We start from the raw sequence: 15457 nt of genomic DNA, 5'->3' as shown, positions 1-15457 counted from the left end.
ACAGAACTGGAGGTGGAACAATGTATCCACTGAATCGGCCAAGGTAAGGAGCCTCCTGAGTTGCTCCATCGTAAATGTCAATCTTGTACTCGTATGATATGCTGCAGACAACAACAAGAAAGAAGAGTCAATAACAACAACCTTCTTGGTTCTTTCGGTAAAGTCACGTAAAAGGGAAATAATAAAATAACATAAATAAAACATAATAAAATAACGACGCTGTCTTTCCGACAGACCTGTTCTTCACCTGAGGACGGCTGCTTGCGTTGTGGCCGAAACGTCGTGAGAATTATTTTATTATGTTTTATTTTTATTATTTTATTATTTATCTTCTACGTGACTTTACCCAAAGAACCAAGAAGATGAATCCCTGCAGTCACGAAAGCTTTAAATCGAAAGTCAATAACAACTTTGTTTATATCCCACAATGTGAGTTTTCTCTGGGCACTCAAGCTACCTAATTCACCCGCCACAACTTGAAATCTTAAGCAAAACTTTGCAATAATCTTTAAAAACACACACACACAACATCTTTACAAGGAATGTTATACAATTATTACCTGAATTGTTGGAAGGAAAGCTTGATGATGGTGTTGGGTGGCGTGTCTATTGTCCAGACACAGTACTGGTTGTACACACCACCATTATACGGGGTCGAAATTGAACCTTGCCACCCAGACATGTTCCCCCCACATGGCACGGAAACTGATGACGAAGAGAACAAAACATAATTCGACAAGACTATGAATCTAGTTCCATATATGGTTGAGACAAGCTATTTGCTTCTTTCAACGTACATATCAGAATCTTTATTTTGACCGGAGGAATCCAATGATCATACATATACACTGAACGTCCACATTAATCATGCTTATATTACACAATGTCACATGTGACATGTACATACACACATATCACATGTATCTGAATGATTTTGATGAAACAAGCAATGTTAGTGAGAACCTACTAATTCTAGAACAGTGTATTCTACTACCTAGCCGGGTGCTCACTAGTGCTATGCATGACCAGAAATAAAACCTGGATCACTGTCTGAACTGTAATTGTTTTTTAACGAATTACTATGTGGATAATTTATGTTTGAATAATTCCAGTAATTTCGATGAGGTGTAATTTGAAAGTCTGTGCAGTTTATATAAAAAAAAACATTACCTTTGATGAAATAATGTTGTCAATTTAGCCAATCAGCTCTGGCACTGCTCGTCAGTTCTACCATTTGCAATAAGCTGCACGAGCACCATTTTAAAATCATATCATAGATGGACATATCCCATCTTACCTGGGCCCATCGATTATATGCGAGCAACGTCCTGGTACGTGTCATCATGTAGCGTCATCTTTGCCTCATGCGCCACAACCGTCAAAAACGGTTACTTTTTCAATGGTTACACTTTCCTCATTATTGTGCTAAATAGTCTGCAGTTGTATTGTATTACGATGAATAAAATGCCACAATGTAATTTTCCTGAATAAAAAAACCCATCACTTTCAATTCCTCAGATTGCTGTAAGGTGAATGAACTCCCTAAAAGTGATAACTACTGAATTCCTTTGAATACCATTGAATTACTTCCCAGGAGTACCCATCAAGAAAAACATATATCTTGCAGAAAATTCAGTTGTATTTTGCCGAATGTATTCTGCATGATTGTCAATGTATTGTTATACTGGTAGGAACCTTCTTGTTACACCAGCCCACAGGGGATTATTGTGTCCGTCCGTCGTGCATCCAAAAATGAGAGGGGTGGGGCTGGGTGGAGAGGGGAGGGTGGGGAGGGGCTGGGTGGGGAGGGTGGGGCTGGGTGGGGGGTGGGAGGGGTGGGGCTGGTCACCCCGTGGTGCCCTTATAAAACTCAACGTTTAACCTACTCACGCCGGCTTGTGCCCGCCCTCACAGTCGGCCATATTTGCGGAATACATTACGCCGAGCAACCGAACGTTCCTACCAGCTCTCTCCGCAGGAATGTGTTTTGTGTTTAACATTGTGGAAAAGGTTGATATTATTATAATATCAGATGTATTTGCCATTTGTTCACATGTTGCATAGTATTGAATTGTCACACAGGTCTCCCATGCAAAGGGACAGTTCGTCTCAATAGGCTCTCAGCTGCATAAAATAGAGGAAATGTGTATGGGTCACGACAGAATTACACTCCCCGTCTCTCTCAGATGGTGTGTCGTCCAAATGCTAATATTACACACTGCACCAAGTACCCATGTATAGGTTCGGATACCACCTGCCGCTGATGTGCAATGTCTGTGAGTGGAACCTACGTTTCTGGGACCATGGCACGGTGCACATTACACACGTTTCAGAAGTGGACATGTATGCACAGAGACAAAACTTCACCCAACTCTACCCCATTTGGCCTGCATGATCTCGGAGGTAAGTGCTGCTGGCATGGCATACAAGGGCCGTTTGTGGCCAGCACACATACACATTTACGAATAATGAGAAGGGGACATCAACTTCCTACCCTATGCTGCACTTTCACATGTCTCTGCAGTAATGCCTGCTCGGTCCCGTGGTTAGCTGTAATTTATGTTTAATTTATCCATAATTATAATGCCATCATGACGCAAGAGATGGAAACTTCCGTCTGGGAAATGTAATTGCAGGGTACCACACCATTTCAGGGAACATCTCCAATAGGTGATGTTTGCAAACATTGGAAATCACTCAAGTATGACTCTTCCAACAACATATGGTGATCCTTTTATGCAGTCGCCGATACATTTAACAATTCATTCCATTAGATAATCTGGTTTCACCACAGATTTGAAGAAGATTTCAGTGGAATCAGTTGAGCCACCTAACCACCTCTGTTTGGATTGTTCATCTACATAAGCCAATTTGAAAATCCAGCCTCGTCTCCTCCTCGTGATCATCGCAGCAACACTCAAAACAAGGTCAGCATGTTACGCTTCATGAAACGGCCACAATTACAGGTCTGACGGTTTGCCTACACTCATAATATACATACAGCACACACACACATGAAAAGCAATGCACAGTCGACTAGGTCGTGATTGTACGCACAGGAACTTGGACCATACCTCTGTAGTACATTTCAAACCCACGACCTTCGTTTTGCCCGTCAGACGTGAACACAATCCTCGCTGGTGCAGTCAATGTGACTCTCTTGTATACATAAGTCCCGCAAAGCCTGTCGGGCACCGTGGCGCTTTCATTGTAAATCTGGAGACTGTCTGCGGTGCATCCATCGGATTCCTCAATGCTGTGGGTAAAATAGGGTTATCATCATATACAGGTAATTAGTGACTTTCAACACAATGCCACTAAGTGCTTGAAACAGCTGTCTTGAAATATTGGAATGTGGACAGCCAGAAACAGTGCTGCTTTAAAAACAGCCTAAACACGAAAACCAATTTAACACGTCGGCTTTAGCGACCAATATTATTCACAAAGGTTTTGTGTTAGATCGCGTAAGTATAAATGTGTCGTAACCCTCCACCACCCGACACGGCCAGTAAGGTTTGTCGCGTAAACAACGTGCCAAACACGTTCCTTCGGAGTGGGCAGGTAGGAACTTGGTTGGACAGCGCATTCGTGGCCGACAGACAGACAGACAAATAATCCCTGGTGGGGAGTGTGGAACCTGTTGTTCCTACCTGTGTACAAGATAACTTGACTTGAGGTAGCCAGGCAGCCAGCCAGGTAGCCAGCTCCCTTAACTATCGGCCCCTCCCCCGTGCTTAAGCACCTCCCCTTACCCCCCCCCCCCCTTCCCTTAGGCCCCTCCCCTGACCACCCCCCATATCCTTAGGCCCCTCCCCTGACCCCCCCCTCCCTTAGGCCCCTCCTCTGATCCCCCCCTCAGGCCCCTCTCCTGACTCCCCCCTTCCTTAGGCCCCTCCCCTGACCCTCCTCCCTTAGGCACCTCCCCTCTCCGTACCCGGCAGTAGGTCTCCACCAATCAAAGAGCTGTTTGTAAGGTCTCCACCAATCAAAGAGCTGTGTGTATTATATATTTATTTATGCACGACAGACATACAGTCAGACAGATAGCTAAATAATCCCTGGTGGGCAGTGTGGAACATTGTTCCTCCCTGTATTAGTTACTACTTCAGCCCATCGGTGTGTTGGGAGAGTAAATCCACAACATTTACAATTTGAATACATTTCGCTGATAATTACATCCAGCATCATCGGGCGATTTGCCATCGGGCAATGTTGCATTTTTCAATGTGTATTTAGACTTGTATATCGATCCAGTATGTACTCTCACCTGTTTATAAAGGACTTCATTATTATTATTTAGTTGGTATTGATGAGGTGACTTGGTTCTGTGATTGGCTAAAATTATCTCGTGATTAATGATTTGCTTAGTGGTCTGAGTCAACTTGGATTCCACAGCTGTCTGACTGGAATGATGTCACACGGGTTTCAGAGCATTGTCACGAGAAACACTTTGTTAGGGATCAAATTAATCTTGGCCAAGTTTTATATGGCAGAAGTAATCAACAATTTAGAAATTAAAATAGTTTTGACTGATTCAGATGCAATGTGTATCCTAGTTACCTCTGTCATATAAAACGTTCCATCTCAGGTTTTTTTTCTTCCAGGAAGACATTTTGATTAAAGAAATAAAAATATCATTGCGTGCATATCAATGCATGCTTTGCACACTCCTGAATTTCTTTGAATGATGTAACCATGATCCACCAGTACTTACTCAGTTATGTAGAAAGTCACGTAAATTTCTGCATCATCTGGTGCCTCGAATCTCCACTCGCAATGCAGATTGTAGCTGTAGTCATTTGGGTAGTTTGGGGAAGATATCCATCCATAGGTGTTGTTCAAAATCCCTCCACATCCCAATATCTCATCTAATTAGGAGGAAATATGTTTCAGGCAGGATATAGACAAGTCTTCAATGTTCAAAGGCTACGATATTGAACTGTTGCTACGCACATATATTTATGTAAGCTGTGTTAATTGCAAGGAAGGGCACTTTGAATAGCACTTAATCATAAAGTTGCGTGTTCACATCCTGGTAGTGGTATAGTCGTCCATCATCCATCTGGGGTCAATAAAATCAGTACCACTTTCTGGGAAAAACATCAGTGGTGTCCTATGAAAAATGTGGCCTCCAACATTAAACACGTGGAATTTCCATGATTGTAAATATCACCAATAAATAACAAATAAAATAAAAACATTACAGCCCCTATGTCATTACACTGCTGTCGGTTATTGGGGTTGTTTTGCCATTTTTCATTACGCAGGTGAAATAAAACAGAACTCAAAAATAAAATAAGAGCAAAGTGGCTGTTAAATTTCGATTTAAAGCTTTCATGACTGCAGGGATTCATCTTCTTGGTTCTTTCGGTAAAGTCACGTAGAAGGCAAGTAATAAAATAATAAAAATAAAACATAATAAAACTATTCTCACGACGTTTCGGCTACAACGCAAGCAGCCGTCCTCAGATGAAAACCAGGTCTGTCGAGGCGACAGCGTCTGAATGAAACAGCACACGTGCTTGGAGCATATATATAAGCTGGGTTGGAAGGGGGGAAAAAGGGCGCCTTGACAAAAGAATATGCATATTTATGGGAAATGCAGGTATGTGATTAGCACTACTTAATGCTACCCCTATCCCCTCCCTTTGATGCTGCTAATCCTGCATAATGCACGGGCATAAGTAGTACTAATCACATACCTGCATTTCCCATATCCCCTCCCTTTGATGCTGCTAATCCTGCATAATGCACGGGCATAAGTAGTACTAATCACATACCTGCATTTCCCATATCCCCTCCCTTTGATGCTGCTAATCCTGCATAATGCACGGGCATAAGTAGTACTAATCACATACCTGCATTTCCCATATCCCCTCCCTTTGATGCTGCTAATCCTGCATAATGCACGGGCATAAGTAGTACTAATCACATACCTGCATTTCCCATAAATATGCTAAATTCCTCTTGATATGCATATTCTTTTGTCAAGGCGCCCTTTTTCCCCCCTTCCAACCCAGCTTATATATATGCTCCAAGCACGTGTGCTGTTTCATTCAGACGCTGTCGCCTCGACAGACCTGGTTTTCACCTGACGGCTGCTTGCGTTGCAGCCGAAACGTCGTGAGAATTGTTTTATTATGTTTTATTTTATTACTTCCCTTCTATGTGACTTTACCGAAAGAACCAAGAAAGTGGCTGTTGTTGTATATCGGTGTGCGATCCCATTTATATTCCATATTCAGTTGCATTCACATGAGCACACGCACATTTATCATGCTTGACATTGAAAAAAGATTTTCATTTAAAATTTAGGTGGCAGCTCCCTAGTTCCAGACAACACATGCAGGTGGTTTGACTGAATAGGTGAACGTGATCAATGCAGTAGCTTCGTTTGTGCAGGCAATCAATGCTACTGCTCCCCATAAAAAAAAACTGGTCTGGTGTAACCTTTTTGGACAGTCTATGAACTGGCATCTGTGTTCAGGGTGACAGGAATTGATTTGTACCAAGATGAGGTGGTATTTTGTTGAACTTTAGTCCATACCTTCTGCATAGTTTTCATAGACCTAGGTTGACTGAGAAATCCGTCCTCGTTTCATCACTAGACCGCACTCTCGTCTGGTGATGCCCTATTATTGCAATTTCCACCAGATTGCAATTATACATTGACAATTAAACCAGCTCCATGTCAAGTTTGTTGCGCCCAATGTCCTCTGAACACCACTCATAGGCCCACCCAATGCCTACTGTTGTCATTAGCGCTGGAGGGGCTTAATGTTGAGCAGCCTCATCCCTGCACTGTGGGGACAATTTGGCACCAGCCTATTGGCAAAATAACCTAATTCAAGAAATACCATAATCTCAACTCTTTTGAGTTGTGCATAGGGTTGCCACCTTTTCGGCCAACGTTTATAATCACTATGCAATAAATTATCACAAAGTTCACAGTACCGATGTGGTGACATCGCTGGATGTCACTGTGCAGTGCCGGCCCTAGAGAGACACGGCGTGCGGTCTAATGACATCACGGACACCACGTGGTGTGGGTGTAGTACCAGCCCTAGAGGGGCCCGGTGAGTGCTGATTGATCACGCTAGATAGCAACACGCTTGGCGTGCAGTGCCAGCTCTACAGGACAAGGTGTGGGAGTGCTGGCCGTAGGAATGAGGTTACTAAAGGCCATGGCACTCTGGTTGACCCAAGAGGACACGTGACCAGTTAAGTCTACAAAGGGGCCCCAAGTGGGGGCTAGGGGGGGTCACGTGGTTGGGATCCAGATCCTTCCCGAGGATTCTGGCAGGTGGTCGTGGCCAAGAGTGGAGCCAGCCACGCCGCAGAGAAGATAAGCCAGGTCCCGAGAGGGACCAGGGTAGTTGTTCATCCTGGAAGAAACCTTCGTCTACGTTCTACGTTCAACGAGTCTCAAACACGTGGACCTGGACCCGAGCTGTCGGTCCTGGTCCGTAGTAGCAGTTACGTTGTAACTAGTGTAGTTAGTAGTGTAGTAATTAGTGTAGTTAGCCTGGTGGTCACCACCATAGGTTGTTATTCCGTGAAGGGGAAGTTACCCCGTGTGTTGGAGTTAAATAAATGTGTTGCCTCCAAGGCTACGTCTGCGACTCAGTTGAATGCACTACACCAGTATTAGATTTCAGTACAAAGTAAATTCCTGCTACCCGAGCACAGATGTCAATTCCCCGGATTGTAGGAGTCAAACCAGACAGGTGGAAACCCTTTGTGTGCAGCATGGAGATGCCATCTTGACATACCAATGCATGCTGATGTTTTTTTGCCGATGAAATATTTATATATACTGTATTCACAAACATCTGACACTCAAGTACTTACTTGGGTTTATAGCAGTGAAGTTCCCAATAATATAACTTGAATGATTTGAGCACCCTTTGTTAAATCTGACGATGAGCTGATTTTCCGAAGAGTAATACTGATATGGATTTGAGTTATAATAGGACGGATTAATTTGGCTCAACGACCCATTTTTAACGTTGTAAATAGATGCACAGTACGAGTTATAGATCCTGAAAGAAAAACATCATTAATGTACGACAGCACAGTCCGTATAATAACAAGCAAGACATTCAGCAGTGTTTGTATTGGCTAATCATTATTAGTCACTGTAATATGGAGCCACTTTTAATTATGCAGGGACACATTTAAGCAAACTGATGTGTATTGAGTGTTTACATCCAGGTCTATATACAAAGTACACTCCTTTAAAACAGTTATTAAAACAACGGTTTCATTTTAAAGTACACTAAAACATAAATAACTCGATTGGACAATGGGAAGTGAACGACATCTTGATGACAAGAGACACGTGGCGCCTGCTTCTTGGGCGAGGCGATTCCAAAGTTTAGGGACCGCGGCGTTTTTGACCTACCCAAATTAATATTTTATTAATAAGCTGTCCATACAAGATGTTAATTGCTTAAAAAGAGCCAATTACTTGATTAATTGATGCCGATTTTGATACAGGCATGCATTGTCACCGGATATGAGTACGTGTGCAACATTTGGAATTCATTGGACAACAGGAAGTCGACTAAATTTTGGTTACAAGATTTGACCACGACACACATAGGAGTCAAGTTAAGTAAAACCGTTGAAAAAGACCCAATGCTTCATGGAGCTCTGTGTAGATGAGGCAAATATGAGACCTAGAGACCAACACCGAGACACAGAGAATTGCAGAGGCAGACAGACACACAGAGACACGGACAATTACAAACACAGAAAGACACAGAGATTTGCAAATGCACAGAGGCACAGACAATGACAAGCACAGTGGCCACAGAAATACATAAATCCAAACACAGAGATAGAGATAGATACAAACAATGAGACAGAGAGAGGCAGATCATTGTGAGGATGGTGTGCTGAAGATGCACATGACTAGTTTTTGTACATATGTAGAGGCATAGCTATAAAATCCTTAATAAAGAACAGCTAAAAATGTAAATGATCAGCACGAACAATGGTTAAGAAGGTCACAATTAATTATACAACTTAAAATCTTAATTTAATTGCATTATATATATGTATTCATGTGTAACAGGAAATGGCTGTTGTAAAACATGATTCATGATGGCAGAACATGCACAGTCTCACAAGCACATGAATAACAAATACGTCATGGTAAAAATAATATCGTCACAACGAGTGTGTTTTAATCATGGGTTATCAAGAGCTGCATGGGCCGAAGAAAGTCATATATCTGAGAGTCAAAGCACAAGTTTAATAGCAGTGGCAGTCCCATGTCACGCTAAAGGGGGCGGGGGGGAATTCACAGTAGAGGGAGGGAGCAGATTTGCTAAGATTTCTGAACTGGCTGTGTTCAGCCATTTGTGTCACAATTCTTTCAGAATGTGGAGAAAGCGATCTAACCCAAAGACATCTATTATTGGGGTCTGTGGAGGGAGGGAGGACTGGAGAAATCAGAGCGAGTCGTTAGGGTTGATGTCAATGAGACTACAGCAGGGATCCGCACGCATGAAGTCCACTGCTATTTATAACAGACGAAAAAAAAAACGGACGATATGCCTCCTTCACAAATAGAACCCCTTTTTTAAATCCTTTATATTAAGTTCGCTTGCTTGCTTAGGACCGTGCAAATCTTTCGGTCGTTTTTTAACCCACTTCCCGTGATCCAATCGAGCTGACATTTTCCACACAGACTCGTTGTGCGTGACAATTAATGTTCGTGAAAAATTTTTTCCAAAATTTTACACTTTTTAAGACAAAAATAAATTATATTTAATTACCAATTGCTTAATAGTGCAATGCAATCATCTGACCCATAGGTGGCAACCATCTCAAGCCAGAGGACGAGAGGACTCTAGCCGCCACGCATATAAAGGATTTATAGTGAAAAACTTTGTTTTTACGGGTTATACTTATTTACACATACAACCTTCTGGGAGTGCATAACTTCAGCAACATTGGTTCAAGTCAAGCAAACGCTGCACGAGTTTCAACGTTCAGCATGTCATCAGAAGGCTGTGTGGCTGATTGTGTGAATACTGCTTTAAATGTGTTTATGTGAAGCGACAGATTATGTACACAATGACGCTCATGATTATGTCGTGCTATGGAAAACAGGGTTGGATGTGATGAGAGAGGAAGCCAGAGAGAAGGGGGCAACTGTTTGCTGACAACTCAGTGCTTGAACCCAGAATTTGACAAGTTTTCTGACGGTGAATGTAAACACATCTGAGAGAGACACTTGGACATAACACTTCAAGACAGCATCTATAAGTTCTGCCTCAGGTTTATGAAATGTACATGATGAGTCCCTCCAGAGATTGAGGCTCCTGACCAAGTGACCCCTTCTCTATGGCACCGTTCACTTACAGATTTGGGTTCAGTTGAAGCTGAATGATTTTTCCCGTGGAGACCGTTATTTCCAAGATGCACGATGAGGTCACATTGCCATCAGAAGGATTGGCCATGATGACACCATCGTCAGCATTGACCACCTCGTAACACACATCTGATGTGGAGACAGGGGAGAACAGAGCATGAGGAATCATGCATCCAGCACTAGCTCACGTGCTAAGTTTCACTCGCCGCTTATAGTGACATGAAACAAAGCCAACCATCCTCATGACGATGATAATGAGGTTTATCATCATACGTACAAGGACCAGCCAAAAGATACATGGTGCTCTGATAGAATTCAATATAATCAGTAAGCACTAATCCAGCGCTTACGAATTCCTATGGTCAGTCGCATCCTCATCACTCTTCTGTCGCTACTACGCCGTCTCATCGTCATTCTGTCACTTACCTGTCACTATATTACAACCACTATAATGGTCACCGTTCTCATGAACTTCTATCCTTGATTCCTCCACACATGTTGAGGTCTCACCAGAATGACAGTTTAATATCCATACCGTGTTTTACAACAACACTGTAGGTCCCAACAACTCTCATTCACCAACCCACTCACCCACTCACTCACCACACTTCAGGTTACTTCACTTCTATTTCTTCCCTCGCACTGCTCCAATTTGGAATTCCATCTGATCGATCGTCATCAATTATCCTAAGCTCTTAAAACCTTGCTAAATTAAACGTGTTCACGCCTATTACGGTACGTCTGTGATAGTGCAGTTTGTTGCTGGACGCTAGACGTATTCGGAAATTTGGCCTGTGCTCGGCAACTATAAATATGACACCCCCCCCCTCCCCTCAATTGTTTACGTGTAAAGACCTATTATAAATAGCAGAGGACCTCACGATGCAGATCCCTGATGTAGCCTCATTCACATCGCCTTAACTACGCTCTCCAATTTCTTTCTGGCCCAGAATCTCGCCGAGAAGAATGCCAGAGAGTTGAAACAACGTGGACGTGCAGAACAAATTCCTCATTTGAGACCCAAACATCGCAGTTCTTGACTTCGACATTCCTCAAAGGCACTGCTTTAACCATCGACTGCATCGGAACATCAACAGGCTGATGTGCACATCTCATTCATAAATGGGTCATTAAAGACCAGCCACAGTGCGATTGTGGCCATGCAACCAAAACTATGGACCATATAGTAAACCACCATAGTCTGTGCTCCTTCAGTGGAGGAATAACAGCAAAAAATACACAAACCCTCTCTCCTCAAGCCCTCTCGTGGCTAGCAGACCTCGACATTGGCTTATTGGCTCGTGAACATATTGCCAAACGCAATATTAACATCATGATCGTCACCACTCATTACACTCCAACCGTTAATCCGTTGTATGCTAAAGTGGTCTACAGAGACCGGGTGATGGGGGGGCAGTTAAGCAACAGTTGGTGATGAGGTCACACAGTCACACCTGAAGATGAAATATCATGTTGAATCAATGCAGATGATTTGTATTACCGTCACTCGGGCAGGCTTCTGGATCCAACTCCACGTTGTCAATCCCAGCCAGAGTCTCGATTACACTACTGGTTGCCTCAAACAGTACCTGCATGCAGAAGGTGCAATGAACAAGCGCCCTGCAGTTATTACAAACAATCCGCAAAACAACAACATGCAAAAAAAGCTGGGTGCTGTGATTTGCGCACTGCACTATCAACCCAAATATTCAAGTTCGATTCCTGGACACAGCGAACATAAGTGAAGAGCGATGATTGAAAAATGGAGAAAGTACAACGAATGCCTTACTAACACCGTGTTGATTAAAGGCACGGACACGTGATCCGTGTCTTGTGGCCTTGGTAACCAAGGGGGAGTGGATGCAGTGGCTGGGGAAGGGGACGAGTCGTCTTGATTTGGGGGGCCGCCATAACAATGAGGCTGAAAACCACTGTTTTAGACTGGTCAAGACAGCATTTTCCCATACTCTAGTCTATATGTATTATTTACTAAACTATAGGCTGTGTACTTCAACCCGTGTTCATACGTGGTCATAATTACAATCGCATCAACTGAGTCCATACAAATGTCCCATGATGGCAATATTTTGACGTGAAGACAAATGTTTTAATCTATAAGCAGAATTTGCATATAAAACTTTATTCCAGTATAAAAGCACACCTTGCAATCATGGATTAAACGTTGTTGATAATAAAATATCAATTAACATTGATGTTTCCCGAGCCTTTTAATGGCAAGCTTCAAAGGCAACAGCAGCAGCCTCCAAACGCCAAGAAATCGCGGTGACATCACCACAGCGTCTGTGCAAAGGATAGGTGCACTTTGAGGCCGTCACGTGAAGTGCGGTATGCTCCCTGCCAGGAGGTCACTGAGACAAAATTCAAACAAGGGCACCTGAGTGACGTCCGCGGAGATGTTCACGAACGCCTGCGACCACTGCTGCTGGTCACCGCCCACGTCCGCTATGTTTAACAGACTGGGCCTCCACAGCAGGGGGAGATTCCCGTCCCCCACCATGCCCCCGCGGCCCGATGCATCGCGGAGCGTGAGACTGGCACTGTTGTAAGGTCCAAATTTAAAGCGAAAGCAGCGAGTTCCATTGAAAGGCTGCAAGATGGGGCTCAGCAGATGGCTTTTCAATTGCACGCCGTTCCTGGGTTGAGATCTTATGCGTACTCCAGTGAAGGAACTCCCATCTGCGCACAGACACAATTGAGACTGCGACTGAACAGGCAATCCATGAAAAGGTGTGTGTGTGTGTTGTACAAATAATAAGTGTGCTTATAAGAATTGTCACACAGATGGAGATTTAAGCAATAGATGAACGTGCGAGCCACTCGTCTCTTATCATATACATTGTTTTATAGCGAATCCTTATCTAATGGTTACAGATGTCACTGCGATCAGATTACTGCTATGCCTGAAGCTGAACTCCCCAATTCAGAAAAAAATATGGGATGTAAAAAATATGCATGAAAATAAAGGTTAGTAATGTATTATGTTGGTGAAAGAATGTTTCATTCATTGCCCTTTGCAAATTATTTATTGAAAAGTACAGGCTATGCATTCACCAGGACCATTTCCATGGAAATTATTGTTACAAAAAAACACAAGTACCTCAATAATTGTGTTGATGTATTATTTCTGTGCTTGTATCGTGACTCTTTTAAGCAGGAGGTTCCTGTCAAGTTTTCGCAGTAGGGAGCGATAATTGCTAAGCATAATCCCAATTACCTGATTTTAAGTAAAACATTTAAATGACTCACAATGGCTTACTCTTGCAAATAATGCCACTATACATCTAACGTCCTGATTTCATTGATGACAGGTGTAGCAGAGCAGTTGGAAAGTACATGAGGGTAATGACATCCGCAAAATTACACGTTCGCTGTAACTACACAAAATAGGAGAAACAATGCTTCGAATAGCTGTGTATTAAAACAATGTTGCAGTGTTAGCTGTGAACACATGTTCATTATGAAGCATTACCATATGATGGATAGGACCGACTGTCCACTATGTCCCAGTGAAAGACATCTTCAGACCAGGATCCCCAGCCACAGAAGCCTCCATTGAAATCACAGTCAAACGACTGATCCGCAGCTATTGGAGACAAATGGGTAAATACGTAAACAATTCATGACAAGATTACCACAGCTCATGATAGAACTCTCCGCAGCACGACTCACAACCTCCTCTCTACACCAAGAAGAGGGACCGTGAGTCACTGCCGGGTGTCGTCTCTTCATGGCAGCCTCCGCCGACTGGTATGCGGCCACGATCATCCCGCTTGCGTGATCACAGCAGCGGCGTTCAATCCACTTAAAAACCGCACCGCTTAATTTTGAATTTCCTAAAATACTTTTCCATCAACTGACAATACAAAATATATAACATAACTGATTAAATATATTTAACGTCGAAACGTTTTAAAAATGTTTCCCCAGACAAGTTTCAAGCCCACAATGTTTTGAGTTCCAAAAGGGACATCGAGCCAATCGAGCCACAGCAACAGTGGGAGCTGCTGTTTACAATAAACTGAATTTCCTCACAATAGTTGCACGCGTTTTACCCGTGGTGAGCACACGGTGCTACTGATTTTGTCACCAGCGCCACGCCAATGTCTCCCTGGTGACGATTTTCACACTATAAGCCTGAACTGACTGAATTGGTGCCCATATCAGATATTGATACCAATCACGACTGCCATTATCCATCAAGACAAGGCATCAAACCAAGGGGATCACGAGGAAGGGCAGGGACGTCTCCACACTTCCTCACTCTCACAGACATCCATTCTCGCACCTCCGATTATCATCTCCGTTGGCTGCGTACAGTACAAAACAGGTTCAACATACATATAACATACATTCTCATCCACTTAGGCCTCCATTCGAGTATATTAACATCATCGTACAATGTACATACCTACTGCTGTGTAGGTAGCTGTGAATGCTTCCCCATAGTAGCGGATGAAGACACTGTTCCCCGTTGATTTTACAGAAAATTGTGCACATTCCCAGTCGTAGTAACTGTATCCTTGGCTGAGAATAGGTGCAAGCGTGGAGTCGCCATCGTAGATTGCCCATTGATAGTAGCTGTCCCAACTGACAGAGAAATAAGAATCAGTATTCATCCGGCATCAACCCACTTACAAAACAGCAGAAGAGGTGATATAAGTAACCATAACACAGGATTATGATATGCATCTCTATACAGAGCTGTGTGGGACACTCATTGCCATCATTAGTGCTACATTAATATACCACGACTCAGTTCATGAAGATAATATTCGGTTTATGGATATTTCCACTGGCACAAACTTTCCACAAAGCCAAAATATTGCAATTGATATATTTTGCAAATGCCAAACTATTGTTGCACGCTCGAAATTAAGGACACGTGGGCAGGTGCTCCAAATCGAGGACAAACACATTTGTGAGAGCTGCACACAGCAGTTCTCAACCGAGTCGCCATTAACCACGTGACCGGTGTACGGGTCAGGTTACTCAATAAGTTTCCCTTAAACCCAATTACACTATTCATAAACCATCTTTGTCTTTAATCATAAC

At 43.1% G+C, this 15457-nt stretch overlaps 3 long non-coding RNA genes across 3 annotated transcripts; all 3 read right to left on the bottom strand.

Annotated features, from left to right (window-relative positions):
• Positions 1-15: 15 nt before the first annotated feature.
• On the bottom strand, positions 16-3239 carry LOC144933300 (uncharacterized). Its single transcript, XR_013637011.1, has 3 exons — positions 3075-3239; positions 561-705; positions 16-101 (listed from the first exon to the last, which is right to left on the bottom strand). It is a non-coding gene; the product is annotated as an uncharacterized LOC144933300 (long non-coding RNA).
• A 7144-nt stretch (positions 3240-10383) lies between these two features.
• Positions 10384-12942, bottom strand: LOC144933298 (uncharacterized). Its single transcript, XR_013637010.1, has 3 exons — positions 12780-12942; positions 11886-11973; positions 10384-10513 (listed from the first exon to the last, which is right to left on the bottom strand). It is a non-coding gene; the product is annotated as an uncharacterized LOC144933298 (long non-coding RNA).
• A 73-nt stretch (positions 12943-13015) lies between these two features.
• On the bottom strand, positions 13016-14875 carry LOC144933297 (uncharacterized). The gene is made up of 3 exons (XR_013637009.1): positions 14814-14875; positions 13875-13988; positions 13016-13081 (listed from the first exon to the last, which is right to left on the bottom strand). It is a non-coding gene; the product is annotated as an uncharacterized LOC144933297 (long non-coding RNA).
• Positions 14876-15457: the final 582 nt, after the last annotated feature.

The sequence above is a fragment of the Lampetra fluviatilis genome, chromosome 7 (genome assembly GCF_964198595.1).
Source record: "Lampetra fluviatilis chromosome 7, kcLamFluv1.1, whole genome shotgun sequence".
NCBI classification, from domain to species: domain Eukaryota; kingdom Metazoa; phylum Chordata; class Hyperoartia; order Petromyzontiformes; family Petromyzontidae; genus Lampetra; species Lampetra fluviatilis.
Note: the sequence above shows the minus strand (reverse complement) of the source record. Positions and strands in the feature narration are given on the sequence as shown.